The following is an 8,124-nucleotide window of genomic DNA, read 5'->3' on the forward strand; positions in this document are numbered from 1 at the left end:
AATGATATATCTGATAAAGGGTTATTATCCAAAATATATAAAGAACTTACACACTCAACACTCCAAAAACCAAATAATCCAATCAACAGTGGGCAGAAGACATGAAAAGACATCTTTCCAAAGAAGACATAGAGATGGCCAACAGACACATGAAAAGATGCTGAACATCACTCAGCATCAGGGAAATACAAATCAAAAGTACAATGAGATAGCACCCCACACCCATTAGAATCACTAAAATCAACAACACAGGAATCAACAAGTTTGGCAAGGATGTGAAGAAAGGGGAATCCTCTTGCACTATTGGTAGGAATGCAAACTGGTGCAGCTACTCTGGAAAGCGGTAGGGAGGTTCTTCAAAAAGTTAAAAATAGAACTATTCTATAATCCAGCAATCGAGCTACTAGATATTTACACAAAGAATAAAAAAGTACTAAAAAAAAAAAAAGAATAAAAAAGTACTAATTCACAGGGATACATGCACCCCGATGTTTACAGCAGCATTATCTATAATAGCTAAGCTATGAAAATAGCCCAAGTGTCCATCAACTGATGAATGGATAAAGAAGGTGTGGGAGATATATATATAGCTATATACATATATAATATATATACACACACATATGTTTATATAATGGAATATTATTCAGCCATAAAAAATTTACAAAGACATAGATGGAGCTAGAGTATTACTCCAAGTGAAATAAGTCAGTCAGAGAAAGAAAAATACCATATGATTTCACTCATATGTGGAATTTAAGAAACAAAACAAATGAGCAAATGGGAAAAAAGAGAGGCAAACCAAGAAACAGAGTCTTAACTATGGTAACAAACTGATGGTTACTAGAGGGAACATTGGTGGGGGAAGGGTTAAACAGGTGATGGGGATTAAGGAGTGCATTTGTTGTGATGAGCACAGGGGGATATATGGAAATGTTAAATTATTATACTGTATACCCGATACTAATATAACACTGTATGTTAACTAACTGGAATTGAAATTAAAAACATAAAAAAACATTTTTTGACAATACAAAAAATAAATATTTCACATATGTTTTTAAGTTTTCTGTATAAGTATGATTAGAAAGCAAGTTGTTAAATGGTCTATCATATTTATAGGCTGGAAGCAAAAATAGGGATATTACATTCCTTATAAAAGATGTATGGACAACCTCTAGGGAATAAGATTGATGACATGTTTCCTTATTGGTTTAAATAGTTGCATCATTCACACATAGCATTGGTCCTTTTTTCTGTTAGCTCATATTCTCAAGAGTGCATGAAAATAATGTCAACCGTCAAGTATATTCTTTTTATTGTGAATGAATATTGTAATTCATGGGAGCCACAATCATGTTAAACATTAATTGTTTAGAAATGTGCTGAAATAATTTATAATTAGAAAAAATATTTTCCTTTATTAAAATCTAAACAAACAGAACATAATGTCTCAACCAAATTCCTTTTAAGATGCATGGGGCTTAGATTAAAATTGACTTTAATGAAATTAGAATAACAGCATCCAAGACTAAAATTTAGACTTAATGTGCTCATTACTTGTGTTGTACTCAATCATTTTACCGCAAGTTTTTATTTGTGTATAGTAGTTAATTAATATAAAAAAGATAGGCTTTTTTTCAGCTTTTACTGTTGAATTGTTTCTTCTTAATTATCTTAACAAATTAGAGAAAGTCAAATATATTTTTTCAATGATACATTTTTTTAAATTTATATAAAGAAATTGGGGTGGAAAATTGTAAATTGTTTAAACCACCAAAGTTCCAAAATACCTTGGCAGCATTGTCTTTGTTAATGAGCTTGGCATAAGGATTCTCCAGAAAAGGTATTAAGCTAAGGTGTTTTCTGTAAAGTCAAATATTCTTACTTGTACTCTTTCCAGATGGCCTTATTCAGGCCATCATTTTTCAGCTGTTCATGAAACAAACGCAAGGCCGTCCATTTGTTTGGGAATTACTTTGCCAGAATCACTAAATCCATTTTGAAGGTAGCATGTGGGAATTCTATAAAAAGTTTGAGCCATGTTTGGAGATTTAACGAAATATTTGAACAGGTAAAATGGCTTAAAATGGGGTGTATTTGTGAATTCAGGAAAAGCAGTTTCTCTAACAAAGCCTCTTTGCCTGGCTACAGGGCATTTGTTTAGTTACATCTATTATCTGAAATATAGAACTCTGGGCCAGCACGATTAGGAAGGAATGGGGGAAGTTGATGAATTTAATCTTAGAAGTATTGAGTTGGGGGGCGCCTGGGTGGCTCAGTCGTTAAGCGTCTGCCTTCGGCTCAGGTCGTGATCCCAGGGTCCTGGGATCGAGGCCTGCATCGGGCTCCCTGCTCGGCGGGAAGCCTGCTTCTCCTCTCCCCCTCCCCCTGCTTGTGTTCCCTCTCTCGCTGTCTCTCTCTCTGTCAAATAAATAAATAAAATCTTAAAAAAAAAAAAGAAGTATTGAGTTGAAGCATCCTTCAAACACCCAAGAGGAACTATCAGAGAATTAAACAAATATATAGGTATGGTGTCCAGAGGTGAGCCTTGATGGAGATTTAAAGTGGAAAGTTATCTGTATATAGATGATACTTAAAGCTGTGAGTAATGATGAGATTCCCCGAAGAGAAAGTATAGGGGAAAGCTGTGTAGAACCCACTTGAGGAACTCTGGCATTTGAGAAGAAGAGATATACTGAGACCCATGTGATCTAAGAGGTAGGAAAAATCCAGGGAAAAGAGTATTGCAGAAAGGAAGGGAAATGGTGAATGTAGTCAGTGTTGTTTGAAGTAAGAATACAAGCCATGCAAAATATCTTTAGAATTTAATGATACAGAGATCATAGTTAGCTTAGTGATTCTGAAATGGTAGAGAAGTAGGGATGAATACTGCATGTACGAAGTGTTAGTTTGGCTATATTAATATAAACATTAGGCTCATAAAATTAATGCATTTACTCTATAATATGAAATGTAATGTAAAATGAGAAAATTTTTCATCTAATTGGCTAGCAAAGGGTTCTTTGAATATGTTTACTATTTAAAATTGGTAATTCTCCAGTACTCCAGGCACATGATTTTACGTGGGCAACAACATAGGATGGTGATAAGAACTTTGGTCCTGAAGTTATAATGCATTGAGTCAAAGCTACATTTCACATGACTAGAGGTATGCATCTTTTGTGAACCTCAGTATCTTCCTGAAGACCGGTTTAACATTAGTAATTAACATATCTCAGAATTGTTTTAGAGATTCAGAAATTGAAAGAGATAGGAAATGCATAGGATAATGTCTTTAATCTATAACGTTATAAGCAAATAAATTATATAAGACATAGATTGATCTGATTGTGTGTAATAATAATACCCTAAATAGTGTCTTTACCTCTGTTTTGCCACCCAGTATGCCATCCCATAAACTCTGCCTTTTACCCCCACTATTATCTTCTGTGAACTTGAAGTATCGAATGAATTGCCTATGTCTTATAGATCTTTTTGTTTCACCACAGTGCCCAAGATAATACCTCTGACGTAGTACATCATCAAAAATGTGTTATTTAAATCTCAAAAAAAGGTGTTAGATAAATTTATTATTTATTACATGTTCAGACATCCCTAGAGAGCTTCTGCTTCACTACTGCCATGTCTTAATGGTGTTCACATAGTAATTATTTCTTCCACTGGCTTTTAGAAATTGTAATTAATTGAAGTAAGTAGTTACAAAGCAAATCAGTCAGTATTGACAGCTGAATCCTTTAAATCATGTTGACACATTTATCTGAAGTCAAAATGCTGGCAAACTATTACTAAATACACTTATTTGTTCTTTGAAACACAATTGCATTTTCTCTTCTTTCCCAGCTGCTGTGTTTTCTCCTACTGCTTCTATCTTGAGTCAGTTAAGGATGGCCACGTTTCGCTCCATGCTAAAGTATATACACAGACTTTGCTTAATAAATACCAAGTTGAAACCTGACAGGAATCAGCTGTGCCCCGCTCCAGATTGATGGGCCCTTTCCAGGAAGCTTTAATGTGCACATAAAATGTCAACTCTCTGAAATAATTTGCAGAAGATTAGTTCCATGGTGATTCAATTTGATAAGAATGGGTATTAAGAACTACCTCAGTGGACTTATTTGTACCAGGCTGGCTTATTGGTCATTTCCATAAAGATCACTGAAGTGTAGATGATAAACTAGCAGGAGGAACAGCTCTCAAACCACCAGCCCCCAACCATCCTGACCTGGCAGCCCTCTGATTGCTCAATGCTTTCAGTTTGCTTAATGTATTTCCCTGTTACATTTATGACCCAGGATGCAGATTTGCAGCTCTCACTGCCAGCCTTTTGGCTTCAAATCCTAGTACCTGAATTCCAATTGTTGTCATCATATTTTATTTGTTTTTAAATGAGAGACCTGTACTATTATTTCTCATCCTAAAACTAATAAGAAGGAGGAAAATGTCAAAATGGAAAATATTTTTGCCGGGGTATGGTGGAATCATGGATGATGATTCTGTTTTGGTTCATTTTTTTCATCAAATGTTCATTGCTTTTCAAATTCTTTGGTCATCAGGAAAAAATATCAGGTTAAATGTATTTTAAAATGATGAATGAATACTAATACATCAGCCACACAGTCCTTAAAATATCCAGAAATAGTAAAACAAGGAATTCTCTTAAACCTAGGAAAGATCCACTATCATTTTAGTTGAGACTATGAGTGTCATCCAACTATCAAACTTAATATATGAGAAAAAGTGTTAAGCGAGCACTCACATAAAGAACACTTACCCATAAATAAGGACACATAAAGAATATTTATTACAGTGTAGTAGCTTCTACTCCAAAGATCCAGGGATCAAAGGATATACTTTTCAAATAACACTCAGTGATTATTTTCTGGAGCTGAGTTTTCATGAACCATTTGTTTTCACCTTCTAAAATCTTTGGAATAAGACTCATAGTCATCCATTTTCATCCCTCTGAGCTTAAAATTCCACCCCCCCCCCCAAATCTCTTCAAATGTTTTCCTGCTTAAAGTTTAGGGACTACATTAAAATAGATTCTACAAAATCAGAAAAAATGACTATGAAAGTAGGCCTTTAATATATCAGCATCCACTACTTAGGTGACAACACTCAAATTAAGTTCGAAATTAGTTTTTAATACTCAACTTAAAAAAGGATATGATTGCCGTTTTCACACACCTCATGGGAAGGAGTGTGGTGACGATGATCTTAGTTGAAAATACTACATAACCCGATAACCACATACCCATGTGTCTGAAAGCTACGTAAAGGAGGAACCCTGCTTGTAATCCTTATTTACTTACTATCTTCCTAAGTGTGTGTAATAGAGTGGAGTTTCTCCACTAGATCTCTTAAAAGAGACATGAGGATCTCAACCGCTTCGGAATGGTCCTTACACTACAGTCCTACTGCTTGGGGTCAGGGACCCAGGGTCAGAGAAGAGCCTTGTTTCACACATGCGCTGGTGTGCCTGCGCGCTGCTGCCCAAGCAGCTCTGTTACACAATCCCCACTCTCGGGGCACCAACACTTCCCCCAGCTCCACCTATGCCCTTTCCCAGTGGTCTATGCCTCAGCATACAAGAGGCATACTTGGTATGTTGAGGCCAGAAGCCAAGGATTATTTATCTTTTCTTTTATACTTTTATAAAGCTACCTTTACCCCTCACCCCAATTCTAGCAATGTTTTGGTGAAACCACTGTGGCGGGTTTCAATGACACATTATGTTTTCTCGGGTAACTACATATGAGTTCGTGAAGTGGGGTGGTGAAGGATTTGAGTGACAAACCACAGGGCACTACAATCATGTCTTCTTCCAAACGTGATACTCTCTTATGGAGTCAAGTTTGATCCCACTAAATTCATCTTTACTTCAAAATGTTTATAAAGCACTTGATTTGTGCCAAGCATGGTTCTAAATACTTGGTTAACATCAACCCACTTGATTGTTACTACAATTCTAAAAATCGAGTACTGTTACTAGCCTCATTTCACAGATGAGGAAGCTGAGAAAGATTACATGACTTACTCAAGATCACACAACTAACAAAAGAAAGAGTCAGGCTTGAAACCCAGGCATGCTGGCCCCAGTTCTGTGCTCTTAACTACTCTATTAAAGGCAGGTGCTCAGGCGAAAGAAACAGTCAACAAAACCAAAAGACAACCAACAGCATGGGAGAAGATATTTGCAAATGACATATCAGATAAAGGGCTAGTATCCAAAATCTATAAAGAACTTATCAAACTCAACACCCAAAGAACAAATGATCCAATCAAGAAATAGGCAGAAGACATGAACAGACATTTTTCCAAAGAAGACATCCAAATGGCCAACAGACACATGAAAAAGTGCTCAACATTGCTCGGCATCAGGAATATCCAAATTAAAACCTCAATGAGATACTACCTCACACCAGTCAGAAAGGTTAAAATTAACAAGTCAGGAAACAGCAGATGTAGGTGGGGATGTGGAGAAAGGGGAACCCTCCTACACTGTTGGTGGGAATGCAAGCTGGTGCAGCCACCCTGGAAAACAGTATGGAGGTTCCTCAAAAAGTTGAAAATAGAGCTACCCTATGACCCAGCAATTGCACTACTGGGTATTTACCCCTAAGATACAAATGTAGGGACCCTAAGGGGTATATACACCCCGATGTTTATAGCAGCAATGTCCACAATAGCCAAACTATGGAAAGAGCCAAGATGTCCTTCGACAGATAAATGGATAAAGAAAATGTGGTGTGTATATATATAATGGAATATTATGCAGCCATCAAAAGGAATGAGATCTTGCCATTTGCAACGACGTGGATGGAACTGAAGGACGTTATGCTGAGCGAAATAAGTCAATCGGAGAAAAACATGTATTATATGATCTCACTGATATGAGGAATTCTTAATCTCAGGAAACAAACTGAGGGTTGCTGGAATGGTGGGGGGTGGGAGGGATGGGGTGGCTGGGTGATAGACATTGCGGAGGGTATGTGCTATGGTGAGCGCAGCGAATTGTGTAAGACTGTTGAATCACAGACCTGTACCTCTGAAACAAATAATGCATTATATGTTAAGAAAAAAAAAAAAAGAAGAAGATAGCAGGAAGGGAAAAATGAAGGGGGGGAAATCAGATGGGGAGACGATCCATGAGAGACTATGGATTCTGAGAAACAAACTGAGGGTTCTAGAGGGGAGGAGGGTGGGGGGATGGGTTAGCCTGGTGATGGGTATTAAAGAGGGCATGTACTGAATGGAGCACTGGGTGTTATACACAAACAATGAATCATGGAACACTACATCAAAAACTAATGGTGTAATGTATGGTGATTAACATAAAATAATTTAAAAAAAAAGGCAGGTGCTCTCTCTCCTGTGACAACTCAGTATGTCAGTATGGCACGTAACTAAAACACCTGGTAAACCTGGCCTAGCAGTTCACCATACATTCCGGGTTAGTCTGCAACTGCAGCCCACTACATAGGCATCACACCCTTGAACTGGCTTCAGGCGCAAGAAATTGACTACATATATGTTCAGGAATCCTTATCATTTGGTTTCTAAGCTGATGCAATTGCTCAGATGTGTATGTGTCATCTTTCCTTGTACTTCTAAATATTCCTCTTCTAACTATATTATCATGTTTTTGTACAAAGTCAGGCAGGTAGAATAGAATTTAAGCCCACAAATTTTGCAGCCAGACTGCCTGGGTGTGAATCCAGACTACTGCTTATTGTGTGACCTTAGGCAAGTTACTTACTGCCTTTGTGGCTCAGTCTTCTCATATGCAAAATAGGGATAATAATTGAGTTTACTTTATAGGGCTGATATGGGAATTAAATTAAAGTATAAAGCATCTAAATAGTGCCTAGCATGTAGTAAGCATAATGCCAGTGTGAAAGTATATAAAATTTGTGTACTATGCTATCAGTTTTTATGCTATTAGTTTAATCTTTGCTAATTATTGGACAATTGTTATTCATACTTTTTTGCAGTTGTAGAGATGCACAAAGAGTGTTCTCCCTGGGTATCATAACTATTGTAAAAAAAAAAAAAATACCATTTACCCATACAAGGCTGGAAAGAAACCAGTTAAAAGGC

This window comes from Mirounga angustirostris, unplaced genomic scaffold (genome assembly GCF_029215605.1).
Source record: "Mirounga angustirostris isolate CCGP_5_RB_7025 unplaced genomic scaffold, mMirAng1.0.hap1 SCAF_2, whole genome shotgun sequence".
In the NCBI taxonomy this organism is placed as follows: Eukaryota; Metazoa; Chordata; class Mammalia; order Carnivora; family Phocidae; genus Mirounga; species Mirounga angustirostris.